Raw genomic sequence first — 20,985 nt, forward strand, 5'->3', positions numbered from 1 at the left:
ATGGGGATTAGAAGTGAGTAGGTAATTCTTCCTCTCTTTTGTCCTCCCAAGAGAAGATTCTGAGGAACATTCGTTTTACATGGCTTTTCAGAGGGTCCCCGCAAGACTGAGCCCCAGTGGCCCAAGGTGATGCAGATTCAGGAACATACTCCTATGTCAGCTTTCTCTCCCTCCCTACTAGTCCCGGTCACTCACTCCTGTTCCCCCGGATCATTTCCCAAATAAACTACCTTGTTTCGGGTCAGATTTTGGGGGAAGACCAGACTAAGATAATAACTCTGAAAAATATTTTCTTAAAAGAAAGCGTGATTTGGCATTTTTTCTCTTCAACTCTTCCTAACATCTCAGTTATTCACAACTTTTCCTCAGTTGAATCAAAATTACAAATGTAGTTGTCAGAATTCAACAGTAGGTATGTGTAAAAAGATAAATGTCCCTCCAAAATTCATATGTTGAAGCCTCTCTACTCCCAGAACCTCGGAATGTGACCATATTTGGAGATAGGGCCTTTAAAGAGAAGATTAAGTAAAAGTGAGGTCATAGTCTGAGCCATGATCCAGTCTAGGGTCCATAAGGTGAGGACAGAGGGAGAAGGTGGCCATCTGCAAACCGAAAAGAGGCTTTAGAAGAAACCAAGACCTGCCAACACCTTGATCTTAGACTTCCAGGCCCCAGATGGTACAAATAAATAAATTTCTGTTGTTTAAGCCACTCAACCTATGGTATTTTTTTATGGTAGTCCTAGCAAACTAATCCAGTATGTTATCAGAAAATAGCCTTTTTTTTTTTTTTACCCTTTACTAGTATAGGACCTACTTACCAACCCATCAAGAGAGAATTGTTTTTAGAAAAGTACAGAGATTTAATATTCATAATGATACTCTGAGTCATTGAAAAAATGTAAAGTTATTTCTAGAATTCTCTCTATATGACACCGATATATTTTCTAAGGTTTTGGAGTTTAATGATACAAAACTTCTCTTATCTGGGACTACAACTTATCAGAAATGAAACATTTCCACATATTGCTATATAAATAATACATCTCTACCGTGGCAGACTTTTCTATCCTTCAGGTTTAGAAGGAGCATTCTTTTCTCATGTTGCCATAGAGAGAAGCATGACTTGACATTATACTAAACACTGATAAAACCTGGAAATGTTCACAGACTGTGGAAAGTATCTCAGATTGTGGAATAAAGAGTGAGGATGAATTACATCGAGTTGTTTTCTGTATTGATTTAATGCCTTGTTACTTTTTCTGGATCACGGAGAGTTCCCAGAACACTCCGCTTTCCTCTTTTCCTTTGATCGATACAAACCAATTGTGTTTGTGGATCGGCCATTGTTACTCCCACAGGAAGGAGAGAGACCTGGAAAAGATAAGAAAACAGGGGAGGCCGACATGGTGAGGGCTATGAGCTCAGCCAGAATGAATGAAAGGCAAGACACTCTCTAAGGGGAAAAAATTATTTCAATTCTTTCTCCCATAACCCACAGTTAAAACTCAGCATAGAGCTCTCTCCTCCAGCAACCCAAGATGCCGAAAGGGAAGAAGATGAAGGGGGAGAAGGTGGCCCCAGCCCCTGCTGTCGTGAAGAAGAAGGAGGCCAAGAAGGTGGTCAATCCCCTGTTCGAGAAGTGGCCCAAGAATTTTGGCATCAGACAGGACGTCCAGCCCAAAAGGAACCTCTCCCTCTTTGTCAAATGGCCCCCCTACATCTGGCTGCAAGGGCAAAGAGCTATTCTCTATAAACGTCTGAAAGTGCCTCCCGCAATTAACCAGTTCATCCAGGCCTTGGACCACCAGACAGCTACTCAGCTGCTTAAGCTGGCCCACAAGTACAGACCAGAGACAAAGCAGGAGAAGAAGCAGAGATTGTTGGCCCGGGCCAAGAAGAAAGCTGCGGGCAAAGGGGATGTCCCCACTAAGAGGCCACCAGTCCTTCGAGCTGGGGTTAACATTGTCACCACCTTGGTGGAAAACAAGGAGGCTCAGCTGGTAGTGATTGCACATGATGTGGATCCCATTGAGCTGGTGGTTTTCCTGCCTGCCCTGTGTCGTAAGATGGGGCCTCCCTACTGCGTTATCAAGGGGAAGGCCTGGCTGGGGCATCTGTCCTCAGGAAGAACTGCACCACTGTTATCTTCACACAGGTCAATTTGGAAGACAAAGGAGCTCTGGCAAAGCTGGTGGAAGCCATCAGTACCAATTACGATGACAGATACAATGAGATCCGCCGCCACTGGGGAGGCAACGTCCTGGGTCCGAAGTCTGTGGCTCTCATCGCCAAGCTGGAAAAGGCAAAGGCTAAAGAACTGGCCACCAAACTGGGCTGAGTGGACGCTGTTGAATTTTCTGTACATAAAAGTAATAAAACATTGTCTTTCAGCCAGTGTCAAAAAAAAACAAAAACAAAACAAAAAACCCCTCAGCATAGAGGGATCATTGGAAAATATTAAAGAGCCATGATTAATATCCTATGCAGAAATTTTATCTAAAATTGTTAGGAGGCTGGGACACAAGAAAACAAACATCCATAAGTAAGCAACTGCTGCTTAATAGCAGCACATCACTGTTCACAGTTACCAAAACGCCAGCCTTAAATTCCTGCAAGAGTCACAATACATATTTTCTACAACAACAACAACAAAAAAGAAAAAATGTTTCTAAGTTTGAGTGTATTGGCTAAAGCTGATTCAATCAAATGAAGTTGTCCATCATGGAAACACACCACTGTGGAATTCTGTGACAATAGGCAGAGAAGTGACTTCAGCAGAAATGACATGACGTGGGCTAGAGAAGCACACTTCACCTGGAAAGCATGTGCCGAAGATACACAAGCCCATTGTCTATGTAATCCCAAAAAGGACAGTCACAAAAGGTATACTACTTCTCCCAAGGGATTGTTGAATTTTTTTACCTGTTCCAGCATGAAGACTGAAAGGCCTTTTGATATCCCACTATTTAATTTGTTTGATGTGTTTATAAACATTGGGGGGCCATTCTTTAAAAAGCACATGAGAATGTAAATTGCTCTAGGCTCCATTGCTTTGAACCATGTGTAATGTGAACTAATTACATAATTTAATCCAGAACAGTAATGAGATTACTGGTTAGTGATCAGTCAGGTGCTGGATCACTTTTATTGGTCATCAATTTTTAAGCTCAGTTGAGGGATTTACTCAAATGGCATATTTAATTACCACAGATAAAGAAGAAATAAGCCAACCACCAAAAAAGAGGTGGCCATTAGGGGTTGCCTAAATCTCTGTGTAAGATGATAGAAGGAAAGTAACCTCACACTGAGTTCATAATAACCAGCCTTCACGTCTAAGCTTCAAAGACTACTCTGAAATACAGATGTGTTCCTTCTTACCACAATCTGTGCTTCCTTTTTTATTCTGCCAGTGAACAGACCGTTTCCTTCCTTTATCCTTTCTTGCTTTCATGTTTTCTTCCTTGTATTAGGAAGGAGCATACGCCCAGGGCCCCATAGACAGTCTGTCAGGAGGATGAAATAGATAGAACTGGAGGAGAAGCTCTGAGGCTTGCACCTGAAGCAATAAACAGAAGCTCTGGGAAGAAGTAAGAAAAGCCAATCTGGAAAACTCAAGACACATATTCCAGATACATAGGGACCAAGGTCTGTACAGTACAAAGTTCTGGTTGATGCATACTAATAAATAGGCAATGTAATGCACAAATAGTGCTGTAACAGGGCAGGACTTACTTATGACTGAAAACAAAACAAAACAAAACTTGGACTCTCCCTAAATCCGTACAGAACAAGAAAAAGATAGAAACACTAATACCATTTCCCTACAAAGGAGCATATACACAAATTCTGGATAATCTATGACAGCAACCCAGCAATGTATTTACTACTATTGTTCTCAGAGAAGGTGGAGGTGCCTTTCCTTGGCCGCTCATGGATCTGTGAGTGTGTGCGGTCTGGTGGAAACAGACACCGAATTTGGACAAACATGCTGCCCACTCACTCGCATGTGGTTTTGGCAAGGTGCTTAACCGCTCTGAGAAGTAGTTTGTATCATCTATAAAGTGTGAAGAGGAAGAATATCCACTAGGGCTATTTCCAAGGGGCTAATCACATTTGTAACTTGTTCCGAAATCAAGTAAAAAATGCACTTAAAGCACACAGCTTAGGAAATACTTGATAAATGTTCATTTCCATCTTTTCTTTTTCCTCCCACCATCCCTGTCTCCCTGTTGACAGTCACTCATGGCATAAGGAACAAAGGCGACAGGTTCATGGCCACCATGTAGGCAAGGGTGCTCAGACAGTGGGATGATTTGACTGCGTGCTGAGCAGATGCTTCACAGGAGGGGAGGGCAGGGCGAATTGTTTCTCCCCGTCCCGCCCCCCAGCACATTGTCCATAAGAGGCACATTTTTAGCAATTTTGTGACAGTATTATGTTGGCATGAAAGGATGAGAACCAGTAAAATATGGCAGCCAGACCCCCAAATGGGAATGAGAGGGCAGTCAGATGAGGCCCCTGAAGCTCGACCACACCCAGGCTGGCTCCTCCAGAATAATGTTAGATCCGGAAACTCTTTCAAGGCAAAATTACCCAAAACTAATTTAAAAATTCTGCCTCCCCCCACCGCCATTCCTTCTTCTTCAGACTAGAATAACAAGATGAACCTTTATGACAGAGCACAGGAAAATACACAGGAAAAACGTAGATAGGTGCTAACTTTCCTGTTCTGATGCAACCATTTTGGTTGTGATTTCACATGGTTAAGTATCTTGTTCAGTACCATAGCAGATCTTCCCAGATCACTGAGTGATTTTTCTTGAGAATACTCCAGATGATTGCATCAGGAGGCATTGTCATAATGTGCTTTAACACGAAATGGAGAGTGGAGAGGGGGAAATGATTCAGAAGACAGGTCTGGAGCATAATTAGACAGACACTGCAGTCTCCAGCTCTCTGTCAGCAGCAGACTTGGGAGGCTAAGTTTCCACAATATTTGTAGGGAAACAAATACTCTATAGCCACAGGCTTATGCTGTTCTTGTAATGATTTCATCCAAGTCCTCAGCCCATCCTGAAGGCTTGAGAGGATTATGAATTTCAGGACAGACACACACAGCAGAGGGATAGCCTGTAGAAACCAAGAGCTCAGGAGCAGCGGGGCAGATCGTGACCTTGAGTTAACATTTACTGCTTGACCCAGTTTATTTCCAGTTGTAAAAGCCAGAACTCCAGACTTCCACAGGAATTTATGAAGACGAGTTGGATATCACTTGTTCAACTCCCTCTAACCATCTCCACCTTTTTCTTTAGTCTTACTCCCTCTGTCTATACTCCTCCATTTACCCCTCTTTCCCTCCATCCTATGATGAGGTTGAAACTACACTGCAAGGCTCAAGAAACAGAAACCCTACATTGCAAGGTGAGAAAAACCCTATTCAGACCCTCCAAGCCTCCTTACTCTCCATAGACCTAATGTGAAGGGTAGACTGGGCATAATTCTAGCTTAAAGCATAATATTATTATCTTTACAAATTAGGTCAAGTTATAGAAACTAGACCATCCCCAGAGGAAATACCAAAGTATAGACCCACTAAGATTAAAAGGAATGTCTATTTATTTGAAAGATGGCTTAATAGCAATAGAAATATGAAATTGCTTCAGTTTGGGCAAGCACAATAAACTGAACAGAAATATCAAGGAATAGTTAAGTTTAATTTAAAAAAAAACCAGCAGAATTAGTTTACACTTGAGCAGAGATTTATTTATGCAGCTTATCTAAAATCCGGGTAAATATTCTACTTCACGGATAACCACTATGCCTGCCACTCCTCTTTTGCAAGTCAGAATTTTCCCAACAAGAAGTAGGTTGGTTGAAGCAGGAGGTAAAATGCAGGGGTTGGCCAGTTTTCTGTACAGTTCCCAATGTAAACATTTTAGGTTTTGCAGGCCACACATAGGGTTTCTGGCCTCTGTAGCAACTACTCACCTCTGTAATTGTAGCTTGGAAGTAGCCATAGACAATATGTAAACAAATGGGTGTGGTCATTCTCCAATAAAACTTCAGTTATGAATACCGAAGTTTTAAGTTTCTTACAATTTTCACACATCACAAAATACTAGTCTCCCTCGAATTCTTTTTAATCCTTTAAAAGTGTTTTGTATGGCTCACGGGCCACACAAAAACAGGATATGGCCCATGGTCTGTAATTGTCAACCCCAGCATAATGCAAGGAATAGGAGTCATACAGGCAGAAAATATTAGTCTGAACTGGGTAAATCATGAAAACTCTCTAATTTTTTTATATCAACTTCTTGTGAGGAGAAAAAGTTATACACATGAAAATGATTTCAAAATATTATGTATTATACACATAATAGTTGTCGGTGATGTTTGTTTATATAGACACCATCACATATATAAGTTGGCCACATAAAAACCCAGAAGCACACAAATCAGCATAGATTTTGTCAAAACTCACAAAGGAGTGAGTGCGCATATACGTAAGTCGTAAGATCTCCATGGTGTCAAAGTTGAGGTACGAATTTGTCTCCAATATTGTTGGCAGCCAAAGTGAAAAGGAAGCATTCGATTCAATTCAATTCAATCCAATTCAACAAGTATTTATTTTGTTAGTATCGACTAGGAGCCAGCCGTTGTTCTAGGTGCTAGGAATATAATAGTTCGGACAAAGTCTTAGCTGTTGTGACACAAAATTGTTATATGATATTCCCTTGTGATAAGAGAGGAGAGCAACTCTTTAAGGGAAGAGAAGCCTTCCTAGGTATGTAGTACTGAAAATAATTTTCCTTGAGGCTTCACATAGGCCACCCTGCTATGCTGTGAAGACTTTTGTCTCAATGATATGCCTATGAAAGTGTGATGGTAAATTGTTTCTTGCATCTTTCGGTGAAAACTGAGGACGGGACACGGAAGCTTTCTCAGTAAAAGTAACCCTGTTATAAGCCAACAGAGCCTAGGGTCAGTGTATAATTTTCAGCTGCTCTAACTTAATCCAAGAATCGGACGTGGATTACTAGATAGAACCTACATCTCAAAATCTGCATCAGGATGATCTTGGAAGCTTCTGAAATATTGTCGATTTTTGGACTGCACTAGTGAATCGGAATATCTGAAGGTGGGCCTAATAACCTGCATTTTGAAAGAACTCCTTGAGATTTTTTTTTACACACCAAATTTTGGGAAACTGACTTTTAGTAGGATTTTTTAAGCTGTTTTCATTCTTCAGAAGTTGTGAAATCAATTCAGGGGACAGCATTTTTCATGAAAGAGATTAAAATAAAATAGAAAGAATGGAATATAGTAAATATTAAAGTGGATTACACTTTAAGTATGTATTTAAATGATACAGATGGTCAGCATAGTATATTTTGCAGGAATTTTTGTTTTTATGTACACATAGAGTATAATAAGTCATACATATGTATCTTTACTCCGGGCCTCACTCAAAAAATTCTGAAAAACATTGATCAAGAGGAACACATCGACTTCAGATCCTTCCAAAGTGCTCTGAAAATATCAGCCTTCTCTGATCTGAGAACCAAAAGCAAACAGTTGCATGTAGCATCCTCAGACAAGAATCTAGAGGGCATGTATTCTGTGCTTTTCAAATTAAAGTAGGAGACAATAGGTTAAAATCCTTTGGATGGATGTGTTTATTTAAATAAGAACATTGACTGGAAGATGATGGTGCAAAAGATAATGGTGTTTTACAATGATGGTAATAGAAGTGGAGGAAATTGGATCTAATGATCTCATGATAAAGTAATTGTGTTTCTAAAATTTCAGTGTGTATCACCAAAGGCAACTATTTATTGTTTGTATCTATTCCAGAGGCACCTATGGATATTTATATTATTACATATATATATATGTACATATGTGTGTGTGTATATATATATACATATATATCTATCATGTGCTTTTGTTCTAAACATACACTAGTGAAGGAAAACATCAACTATCCTTTGTTTGCCATGATGTTCATTCATATTTTTAAAAATACATATCGTTAGAGGGATGAGATGTCCCTGTGGATTAACACTCTGCTAAACCATGTACAAACTCGTTACCAGTAGCGGAAGTCTTCTGGCCATAAAATAGCAACAAATTTGCCCAGCCCACTTTTGTGTTCTCCATTTATTATTTTCTGTAAAATAATAACTCATCCCAATTTTATTTATCATATTAGAAGATAATACTTAGAACATTTGGGGGCATTGGCTTCTTTATGATTAATGAACCTAAATTTAATTTCCCATCCAATGCTGTATAGTCAACTCCTTATGAATTCCTTCTCCTCCCAAAATTATGATGCATGTCCCATTGTAGCAGGTACTGTTTCAGACAGGTGCACAAAAACATCTCTCTCAAAGACCCCCGGCGCAGGCGATGTCTTTAGCATGGCAGCATTCCAGTGAACAGATACTAAGTTAGGGCAGAAGTAAAACAACAAAGGCCGTATTTCCCATTTGAAACAATCTTCATGGAAAGCAACTTAGTTAAGTTTTAAACAATCTTTATTACTTGGAACTTGTTCTTTTAACACAGAATTCATAGAAGGGTTTTAGTATGTTTGTGAACTCTGAAATGTCATGAATTTTTTGTATACTGATGCATAGATTTCTCTAGGGAGTGGACTCATAGCTTTCAGCAGTTTCTTGAAAGCATCTGTGGCAAACAAAAACATCACAAAACAAACTTTCACTGCTTTAAAGCCAGTCTTTATTCTTTCATTCCGTAATTTAAACCCTGGATCTTCTCCATCTGTCTTCAAATAAGATCGAACAGAGGTTTTTTCTTTTCCTTGTATGTGTATAATTTATTCTTGAAGGCTTCATTAGGTAACACCCTGACATTCTCTTCTCTAAAAGAGAGACAGACAAAGCTTCATTGGAAAGAATAACAGTTGAGAAGAATGGTTTTAAAGGAAGGAAAAAGGCCAAAGTCTGTCTCTTTAAAGATGTTTATATCCACTTTGTGGCAGTAAAATAAGGTACAAAACTTGCTGATAAATAATGTGTAGCTTCTATAGTACTAAGTGGAATCACAATGGAATGTCAATCCAGGTAAGTTATTAGGGAAGTACTTTGGTTAAGTCAACATTTCTGTCAAACAGCAGAGGTTAATATTAACATGGTTTCCTAGAAAATGATCCTCTCCTTACCATAAATCACACAACCAATGCACAACAGAGGCCATTTTTGAAATATCTCTTAAAATCTGCAAACAAGGAAGTTTAAATACATAATGTGTAGTAAAAGATATGTGGCAAACTTTGTGACATGGTGAGATTCTGCACCTTTTGCTCCAGGTAAAGCTGATCTTCCTCCATTAGGTCAAGATAAGTTCAGAACGCAATAACGTTGTGTGGATTTTAATTAAATAATTCCAAACCTTCAGGAGTAGGTCAGTTTTCTGAATTAATACAAAACCAAAGTATCTCTTGTTCAATAGAAGTTTTATCAGACATTGTCAAGAAAATGACCAGAATTTTTTTCATGAACACAAAATGTTGATTTCAATATGTGTGGCAACAGTTAGGAGGGATATTTTAATTTGCTTGTTCTTAAAGCAGAGAAATTAATCAATTATTCCTATATTACATCTCAAATGCATTTGCTGAACAAATCATTCACTGCTTTCTATGTGTCAGACGCTGCCCTAAGTAAGTGGTGGTTCCTAAGGGTTTGTGATGGTGAAAAAGAACAGGAATGATTCCTTAACTTAAACGTGGATAGAATGGATGGTGAATGAATAAATCACTTTGTCTTGGACAAGCATGAGTAGTGATTAAGAAATCTTGATACCACAAGTGAGACAGCAAAAAGTGAATTGTCTTAAACAATAACAACAACATCCTGTGGGCTTATAAAGGGCCAGACATTATGCTAAGAAATCAAAAGAGTTTACTGTATGTAAATTGCACAGAAACCCCACAAGATGGATCTTTGTAATAGGATGCTGGGTCACAAATGACAGAAATCCAACTCCTAAAACCCAATAAAATAGGAATGTAGTTAGAATTCTGGCACCAATGGCACCAGGTTCTGGAAGAAGTGTTATCAAGTTCCTCACTGGGTCTGTCATCTCTGCTCTCTTTGCAAGTCTCCCACACTCTTCTTTCTTGGTCTGTGGATGGATTTCCTCTGGCAGGAAACAAGAGCACTACTAACATTTAAGTTTTACATCTTAAATGTTCACACCTAAGAAAGGCTATCCTTTCTGAGTTGCAATTCTAATATTCCTAGAAAGAGACACTATTAGCCAAGGTTTATTCAGATGCCCAACACCAGACCAGCAGTGTTCAGTAGGTCATGTCTGTTATATTAAGGTAATAAGATCTTGAAATGGCAGTCTTTCTGATTTTACTTCCTTTTATATAAGCACTTTCATCCTTCTCCCAATTGTTCAGAGGAATCCAGAAGCTTTAGCATTTTTCTACAAGGAGAGTAAAATAAGAAAAATACATGTATACTCCTTTATGGGTTTGGTTTAATGGAGTTTGGTTGGTTGGATTTTGTTTTGTTTTGTTTTTTGTGCTTCCTAACCAGTTTCTTGACACTCAACAGGAAGTCCCTGAAGAAAGTGGGTCAAAGACTTTATGTAACAAAGATTAAAAAGCCAAAATAGAGGGAAGGAAATGACTCCAACTCCCACACTTGGAAGGGAGATGGTTGAGGGTTACCTGGGCTGAGAGAGAGATGAGGGAATGGTGGAGCCAAGACTTCAGAAGAAGGCAGAATCTCCAGACCAGAAGGATCACAGGGGAATTAGGGATGAGAGGGAAAATTAGCATGAAAACATGGCCCATCATCATAAAGTGGCCAGCTCCAGGAAGCCGAGTGGAAGCCAAGATCACAGACTATCTTCGTGCTTGCGGAAAAGCCCTGTCCGTGGTTGTCATCACTACTGGGCGGAGACTGGCTGCCATTATCAGCTGCCTCTACTTCAGCGATGTACTGCCCAATATATGAGCATCTACCTATGCCTGTAACTTTGCAAAGCCTCTCGTGGACACTATCTTTGTCATCAGCCCGGGACACACACGAGTACCCCCAAAACAGAGCATAGGAAACCGGACCTACCCAATACAGCAGTGATGGAAAAGGGAAAACACTGGGGCAGGTGTTTGAGTGGGCTGAAGAGTGGAAAAACTCACCCTTACTTCACCACTTTGGCAATTTCCAGGATAGTCATGTAGATGGCAGGTAGGAAAGGGAAAATTTCAGACAAGGTGCTGGCATGGGTTGCAGGACAGACAAAAACATAATAACCTCCTCGGATATAAATATTCTTCTTTGACAGATGAGACAACCGATTTTTAAAGTTGAATACTTACCCAAGATCACAGAGCTAGGGAATGCCAAACCACGATGGAGACTCAGCCGTGGCTCTGAACCATGACACAACAGTGCCTCAACATTCAGATCTTTGTAGCAGCTCCTTTAATAGATAAAAATGTGCAAGAGGTATTTGTGGAAATTTTTGGAATCAAAATTCCAATTTCTGGCACCATAGGAATCATATAGCTATCTGAGCAGCCATGGAAACAGATGGTTCTAAGATAATGTATACAGTACTGGGAGAAGGGTTTTTTTGGTTTTGTTTTTATTTTTTGAAGAAAAACATAGTTATCTCCATCTATCATTTTTCTAGATCTGTGTGTCTTGAGCTCAAATTGGGGTCTGAGGTTATTTTTTGTGGGTATTTTGTATATGTATATTTCCATTTTAATGAAAAATTAGTATGTGCACAGTATGGATCATTTAGCCCATTTAAGTGATAATTTTCAAGGGACAGAGGGAACCAAAAGCCATAGAAAACATATGACTTTCATCCATATGCATTTTTAGGAGTTTTTAAAAATCTTAAATAAAATTCACAGTACTTATGGAAAAATCAAGTGTGAATTATTATGCTTCTATATCATCATTTTCATAGTTTTGTAGTATTGTATCATTTGAATATGCCAGATATGTACTAAATGGCAAGTTAGAGAAACTGAATTCAAGTTAACTTGAGGAATAATGGAAATTTTGCCTCATGTAGCTATAAAAGATATTACAAATATGTTGTCAATTTCTCTCTCCCTCTCTCTCTCTCACCATCCATCCGTCTCTCATCTTTCCCACTCTCTGCTGGCCCTCATTCTCTCCTATGACATATGCATGGAGAACAAGAATCTAGAAGCTCTGAGTTTATGACATTATAGCTATTTCTATTCAAGAGCAAAGAAAGAACTTCTCTCTAGCTTTCAAATGTCAAATTCCTTAAAAAAAAAAAAAAAGACCTTGATTAATTCTAAATGGGCCACATGTCCTCCCTTGGATCATACCTGAGGCAAAGGAATTAGGTACCAAGATTGGCTGTTTCTCATCCATGTGTCTACCCTTTTCTGTGGAGTTTTGCTAATGTCAGCCCCACCAGAGTCAGTGTTGGGTAAGGAATAGGAGCGATGAGTGGCTGGGGCCAGCTCTAGCCCGCTGGGTGTTGACCGTAAGCATCTCTTCCCAACTCTAGATGCATTGAATTGAAATCAGCCGTGGTGGGAGTTTTTACATAGTAGAAATCAGCATACACTGCAATCCAATACTTTTTTTTATTTGCCTGAAAGCAGTTTGTTGAATATTTACCAGAAACTCTTACATGGGAGCATTTCCCCCACAGGGCTGGGTTTCGGAAGACAAAGGGTGCAGAGGAGAGACAGGCTATTTATTTATTCTCTCTGAGTGCAACCAATAAGTAGTATCTATAAAACCAGCAGATATATTAACTTTTGCAATATATAGCAACTTTTTCATGAACAGAATTCTGGGATTAAGGAGGTCTTTTTTTTTTTTTTTTTTTTGAGAGAGAGAGAATGAGAGACAGAGAGCATGAGAGGGAGGAGGGTCAGAGGGAGAAGCAGACTCCCTGCTGAGCAGGGAGCCCGATGCGGGACTCGATCCCGGGACTCCAGGATTATGACCTGAGCCGAAGGCAGTCGCTTAACCAACTGAGCCACCCAGGCGCCCTTAAGGAGGTCTTTAACTACAGCGATTATACATTAGCTATCCTGTGACAAGAAAATGAAAAGCTTTAAAGATTAAAAAAAGGAGGTCTTTTAAAACTTCCACCTGCTTTCAGACTGCTCCAAGTAGAGTTCTGGAATTGTTTTTTACATGGCATTTACTCACCTCACAAGTGTTCAAATACAGGAAAATAATATTAACATGTTCCAAGAAAAGAAAAAAAAAATACCATCTACATTCAGATAATTCTGTAAAAACATGACCTGTATACCATGGCATTTCATTTGGAGTAAATTCCACCTCAGCCTTTCCCCAGGTCATTTACGGAAAAATAGCCCTGTGGTTGAGTCTGTCTTTGCCAAGGAAAATATCATACCCTGATGCCTGCCACCCATGTTAAATAAAGATATATTCTGATAAATACGTCTAACACTTTTTTCAAATACCCACATGCTATACAATAGCCATTATTTCACAAATATTGGAACACTATCCACATCCCAGTCTCTGGTTTCATCTTAATGCAACAGTGACAGTGAGCAAACTTCTATGACTCTCTCTCGATGCTGATTTTTCTAAGATTTGTGGACGTTCCTTGTAAAATGACTCATGATCATGGGCTGGGCTGCCTAACTGAGTGCCTTTTTCTTAGTCAGATCATGCATAGTACCTCCTGTTTTTGTGTCAAAAGATGTTTTTGTTTTTTGTTTTTTTTGTTTTTTTTTTCCCTGAAGAGAAGCTTCTTTTTGTTAAATTTAGCTGTAACTACATTTATTGAGCAAGTGATAATAATAGCTATGGGATAACTTACCATATCAGCACAGCTAACATTGACTGAACATTTACTAACTTGCTTGGTAGGCACTGTGCTACGAAGCACCTTACTTTTGCCATCCTATTGAATCCACACAACAGCCCTAGGAGACAGGAAATCTTATCCCCGTTTAGCATAGGAGAACACGGAAGCAGAAAGAAGATAACTAGCTCTCGCAAGGTCACACAACCACTGAATGGCATTGTCAGGAATCAAACCCTGATGTGACACCAAATGCCACGCCCTCAACTGTCTGAGTCTGTTAGCTGCAATACCATGGACTAAGGCACTTGGCCTATCAACTTCCCACTCAGTAGCAACGCACAAAGTCTCTGGGATGCAGGCTTTTTTTAGTTACCTTTACAGATGATCATAGCAGGGCTCAAACAGTTTAGGAAACACGCCCAAATTTCTAAAGCTCCAGGCAATAATTGCCTGAAGTGGATTTCAGAGCCCAGCCTAACTCCTCGTCCCGAGCTTTGACTCCTACTGTGCACTTCTCAGCAGAGTCAAGGGATTTAAATGTGTTATAAGTTTAGTTATTTGAAAATTTCAGGAAAACAGCCTCAAATGATTAATGTATCAGTGTTTGGCTATATTAAAAACATGCCATTTGTTCAGAATCTCAATTCTACTACCATTGAGGGTAACAATAGAGAGTAAGTGCTAGAGTAAATCACAGGATCCTGGCAGTTTTCTGGGAAGAAAATGTCAGAGGGGGAATCTATGCTATGGAAGAAGGAGAAATGTATCAACATCAGCCAGTAGAAATAGAGTTGATTACTGAATCCAGGAGGCACTATGCCAGCCAGCCACAACTAAGGGAGAGAGAAAGAGAGAAAAGAATCCAAGAAATCAGGCAGAATCATCTGTACCCTTTAATCACAATAGAGTAGGCAAGAACAGACCAAGTGGAGTTAAATGTCCATCAGAACTGCGCTGCACATAACCAACCCCGAGTCACTCCAGCCCTGTACCAACTCTTACTGTAATGGCTTCATAAGGAGAAAACCACATACAAATGAATTAAACAGTGATTATGGGCAATCATAGACCTGTACTGCCTCGATTTGGGGGGAGCTGTGGCCAGCTTAGGGGGATGGTTTGCAATTCAGAACAAGAATGATTATCATGAAATGACAGACCATGACACCTATGAGAGTTACCTGTATACTGAGTCTGTGCACTCAAGGGAAGGAACAGACCCTCTGAGTCCTGTCACCTTGTCGCTTCTCAAGTGCACGACAAGTCGGGGTTAATCTGGGTAATAAACCATGTAGATTTCCTCATCGTCTTGCCACAGCTGATCACTGATGCTTGGAAGGGAAGCCTAGAAATCAGAAACGGTGGGCTGGAATGAATAACTGGAAAAGTAGACCATGTTTCTTGTAGCAGAATCAACACCACAAAGATACCGGTTCTCAAGCTGCTGGGAAAAGCCAATGCAGTCCCTTCTTTTAAGGCGAGGAGCACACAGAGAGCCAACAATGTGACCACTTTGAATCACTTCAAAATCCTGAAATTAAGGCAAACTTAAAGCAAAGTCACTAACAAAACAAAGGTAATCGATTAATAGAGTCCCTGAACATAGGTTGGAAGGGGGTAGTTATCAGAAAATTCCCTTTCTCGATAAGAATTCTAACAAATCAGACACAGAATATGGTAATTAGGAAGGTGGGGATGAGGAATATTATGGGAGAAGGTGTTTGGGAAGGTGGGCGAGGATGAGGCCCGTAATAGTGGCAACAGACGTAGAGATAGTCCAGGAAATTTTCAAGATATTTATTTATTTATTTAGAGAGTGAGAGAGCACGTGCTAGTGGGGGGAGCAGAGGGAGAGAGAGAGAGAATTTCAAGCAGGCTCCACACCCAGCCCAGGGCTCAGTGCCACCACCGTGAGATCATGACCTGACCCGAAATCAAGAGTTGGTCGCTTACGTGACCGAGCCAGCCAGGCGCCCCCTCAAGATCTATACTTAGATGGCTGTGTACATTAGCAGACTTGTAGACTAGGGAATCAGGGACTCGTGTTTGCCTTCTGGAATTACAAGCAAAGACAGAAAGCTCTCCTAGCCACCTTTAGGCCAGATGAAGTGTATCACATAGAGCCAAGGCAATATCCATTACCGCACTGTGTGCTCAGCTGTATCTTCCCCAAGCAGACTGCGAGCCCCTCACAGAGAAGTCTCCTCACACAGCAAATACCAAACAAATATTTATTGGACAGAACAAATGAGAAGTATTAAAGTCTACTTGTATTGCCCCAACTAATCTTGAAATTGTCTACCTCAGGAGAGAAATGAGAAGTCTCTAGCTCCTGGGCAGGCATTCCTTTCCCTTTTAAACCCAAACTCATTCAAAGTCTGATAATTCTACCTTTTAAGTGATTTCTTTCTGAGGGAAACTACTGCTTGCTTGAGCTACCCAGGTCGTTGCTGCCCCATCTAACTTGTTCTTAACTCTAGATCTGCAGCCAGCATCCTATGGGGTGGGCGCCTCTCCACACAAAATGAGTGGGAGCAGGATGGCCCAAGCTGCCCTGCAGCTGAAGTGTGAAGTAATTGAAATGTGAGTTTGCCTCCCTCCCCCCTCATCTCTCCGTAGCCTAGATCAGGAAGACATGGTGTATATTTTCCTGGAAATATGCCACTCAAAGAAATCTGGCAATTACAGTTTAAATCCACCCTTCTATTTCCTAACATCCCTGTTGGGGGTGCTGGGAGACTGTCTAAGGGTTAACATGGCCACTGCTGTGACAGGGGTAGGGGCAGGTTAGTGTTAGGTTAGGGTTAGGGTTAGGGTTGGGGTTAGGCTTAGGTTAGGGTTAGAGGTAGGGAGTAATGAACTCCAGAAACTCGAAGAGAGACTGTACCCAATCCCGAGGTCTACACACTTGCCAGAAAAGGAAAATGAGGGAAATTAAGAGACATCTAATTGGAAGTTAGAAGATAAAATGATTATTTGTTACTGACCGTATGATGCATAATGTGTGAGAAAGCAGCAGGTGTCTTACTTCATTCAGGTCTCTGCTTTGTTCTGCCGCTGCGAAGTCTGTCTGACACTGTTTCTTCCACAGTTTACTTTCTCCTTGTGACTCTCTCCTGTCTCGGCTGGCTGCTGGGAGCCCACCTGTAGTAGTGATAACGTCCAGAATCCTGCCTGAAACTTTTGGGATTGAGTATCATTTTCTCCTCTCTGACCACTTTAAGAGTTGTTCAATTAATGTAATCATTCTGGGTTTCATAATCCTCATTTTTAAAATGAGGGATAATAATACTATTATTGGTGGTGGCGTGAAGATTAAAGGAGTTGAAATACGGAAAATACTTGAAGGAATGCCTCGCACATTATAAATACTATATAATTCTGTGCTCTTATTATTCTTCATCACATTTATAACTACCTATTTATTTATTCATTTATTTATATATTTAAGAACACTTAATATATGACCTACCCTCCTAACATATTTTTAAGTGTACCGTACAGCCTTGTTATCTACAAGCACCATGTTGTACATCAGATCTCTAGAACTAATTCATCTTGCATAACTGAAAGTTTACACCTGCTGATTAGCAACACTTCATTCCTCCTTCCCCCAGCCTCTGGCAACTCCCATTTTATTCTTTGCTTCTAGAAGTTTGATTGTTTTTGGATACCTCATATAAGTGGAATAATGCAGTATTTGTCCCTCTGTGACTGGTTTATTTCACTTACCATAATGTTCTCAAAGTTCTTCCATGTTGCCTCATAGTGCAGGATTTCCTTCTTTTTTAAAGCTGATAATACTCCATTGTATATATACCACATTTTCCTTATCCATTCATCTGTTGATGGACATGTAGGTTGTTTCCATATCTTGGCTATTAAGAACAGTACTTCAGTGAACATGAGAGTACTTATATCTCTTTAAGATCTTGATTTCAATTTTTGGGTAAATACCCAAAAGTGGGATTGCTGGACTATCTAGTAGTTTTAGTTTTAGTTTTTTGAGGAAACTCCATACTGTTTTTCATAGAAGCATCATTCTGCATTCCCACCAACAGTGTCCAATAGTGTCCAATTTTTTCACATTCTTATGAACAGTTGGTGTCTCTTGTTTGTTTTTTAATAATGGCCATACTAACAGTTGTGAGGTGACAGCTCATCATGGTTTTGATTTGCATTTTTCTGATAATTAGTGATTTTGAACATCTTTTCATATAACTGTTGGCCATTCGTAGGTCTTCTTTGGATAAATGTCGATTTAAGTCTTTGGCTCATTTGTTAAATAAATTTAACAAGTCTAATAACTAAATAACTAAATTAGACTTTTTTGCTATTGAGTTATTGGAGTTCCTTATATATTTTAGAAATTAACCCCTTATCAGAGATATGAAAATTTTTTTTCCATTCTGTAGGTGTCTTTTCACTCTGTCGATTATTTCCTTTGACTCACAAAACTTTTTAATTTGATGTAATCCCAGTTGTCTAATTTTGCTTTTTTGTTGCCTCTGCTTTTGGTGTCATATCCATGAAATTATTGTCAAAACCTGTGTCATGAAGATTTTCCTGTATATTTCCTCTAGGTGTGTTACAGTTTCGGGTCTTACATTTAAGTCTTTAATCCACTTTGAGTTGATTTTTACATGTGGTGGAAGACAAGGGTCCATTTTTGTTCTTCTGCCATTTGTGGCAAAAACTGGATATCTGGTTTTCCCAACGCCATTTGTGGAAGGGACTATTGTTTCCCCATTGTGTATGCTTGACTCCCTTGTTGAAGATGAGTTAACTCTAAATGTGTGAATTTATTTCTAGTCTCTCTATTCTGTTCCATTGTTCTAAGTGTCTATCTTTATGCTGGTACCATATTTTTCAATTACAATAGTTTTATAATATACTTTGAAATGGGAAATGTGATGTCTGCAGATTTGTTCTTTTTTCAAGATCGTTTTGACTATTCAGGCCTTTTGTGGCTCCATGTGGATTTTATTTTTTTTTTTTAAGATTTTATTTATTTAGGGGTGCCTGGGTGGCTCAGTCATTAAGTGTCTGCCTTCGGCTCAGGTCATGATCCCAGGGTCCTGGGATCGAGCCCCACATCGGGCTCCCTGCTCATCAGGAGGCCTGCTTCTCCCTCTCCCACTCCCCCTGCTTGTGTTCCTGTTCTCGCTGTCTCTGTCAAATAAAGAAATAAAATCTAAAAAAAAAAAAAAGATTTTATTTATTTATTTGAGAGAGAAAGCAGAGAGAGAGAGCACATGATGGTGGGGAGGGGCAGAGGGAGAGGGACAAGCAGACTCCCCACTGACCAGGGAGCCCAACAGCAGGGCTAGATCCCAGGACCCTGAGATCATGACCTGAGCTGAAGGCAGATGCTTAACCGACAAGCCACCCAGGTACCCCCATATGAATTTTAGAAAAGCTTTTTTTCTATTTTTGTAAAAATGATATTGAGTTTTTGATAGAGATTGCATTGAATCTGTAAATTACTCTGGGTAGTGTGGACATTTAAACAATATCAAGTCTTCTAATCCATGAACATGGAATATCTTTCCATTTGTTTGTGTTTTGTTTAATTTCTTTCATCACTGATCTGTAGTTTTCAGTGTGCAGATCTTTTACCTCCTTGGTTAAATTTATTCATAAGCATTTTATTCTTTTTGATACTATTGTAAGTGAGAGTGTTTTCCTAATTTCCTTTTCAGATAGTTCATTATTAGTGTACAGAAACACAACTTATTTTTGTATGTTGATTTTATATCCTGCAACTTTACTGAATTCATTTATTAGTCCTAGAAGTTTTGGGGTAGAGTCTTTAGGGTTTTCAATATGCAAGATGATGTCATCTGCAAGCAATTTTACTTCTTCCTTTCCAGTTTGGATGCATTTTATTCATTTTCCTCACCTAATGGCTCTGGCTAGGTTTTCCATATTATGTTGAATAAAAGTGGCAAGAGTGGGCATACTTGCCCTGCTGTGCTTAACCAAGGAACCACAAGCAGATGTGGGACAGGGAAATAAGCAGGACTCATCTCTTCTGAGATTGCAATAATGATTCTCCCACTGTCTGTGAAGATGAAGAGAAGTGTGGAAGGGGAATTTCTCTCAGTATAGACGTTCTGTGTATAAATCATGTCTCTGCAGGCCTTTCTCCATGGTTTGAGATGGTTTCTCAAATGATGTTGATATAATATTTGTGGACTTAAAGACTACTCAATTCAGTGTATCATTTGCACTGACAACACAAATAATATAGACTCTATAACAAAGAATTTATCCCTAAAATATTAAAAGAAGCTACCCCTGAGGCAGTTTGAATTGCAAATAATGGTGAATGTAACACAAATGATGTAACACAGGACAAAATTTACTGTGGACTGTAAATAACTTCTAGACCTTTTTTGCAATAATTACAGTCTAAAAATGTAAGGAACCAAATACAAGGAAACAGTAAAAGAAATACCAAATGAGAAAATGCCCCATTAGAATAGGTCTCTACTAGTGAATCTATGTTTTTCAAAGGATTTTCCCATTTCATCTCAGTTGTTGAATTTGTTGGCATAAAGCTATTCTGAATATCCTTATCTATTGAAACTATGGAATAAACCCTGTCTCATTCCTGATATTGGTGACTCACTCTTCTATTTTTCGCGATTGGTCTAGCCTCAGGAATGATCAGTTTGATCTTTTCAAAGAGCCACTTCGAGGTTTTGTTAATTTTCTCCAGTGTTTGTCAGTTTCTTATTATATTGTTTCTCATTTTTATTATTTCCTTCTTTCTATTTAGTCAGGGTTTACTCTGGGTTTTTTCTAACTTTTTGAAGTAAAGTCTTTCGATCATCGATTTCATACCTTTCTTCTCTTCTAAAACAAACATTAGGGACACCTGGTGGCTCAGTCAGTTACGCGTCTGCCTTCAGCTCAGGTCATGATCCTGGGGTCCTGGGATCGAGTCCTGCGTTGGGCTCCCTGTTCAGTGGGGAGCCTGCTTCTCCCTCTGCCTGCTGTTCCCCCTGCTTGTGCTCGCTTGCTCACTCTCTCTGACAAATAAAATCTTTATAAAAAGAAATAAAAATAAAATAAACATTAAATGTAATACATCAATTGCCTAATTGCTGTGAGACAAAGCAAGACATATTAGGTATCAAATACA

At 39.5% G+C, this 20,985-nt stretch overlaps 1 pseudogene; it reads left to right on the top strand.

Annotated features, from left to right (window-relative positions):
• Positions 1-1,534: 1,534 nt before the first annotated feature.
• Positions 1,535-2,392, top strand: LOC118010218 (annotated as a pseudogene).
• The last annotated feature ends 18,593 nt before the right edge of the window (positions 2,393-20,985 follow it).

This window comes from Mirounga leonina, unplaced genomic scaffold, assembly GCF_011800145.1.
Source record: "Mirounga leonina isolate KUSES-001 unplaced genomic scaffold, KU_Mleo_1.0 Mir_129, whole genome shotgun sequence".
Taxonomy (NCBI): Eukaryota; Metazoa; Chordata; class Mammalia; order Carnivora; family Phocidae; genus Mirounga; species Mirounga leonina.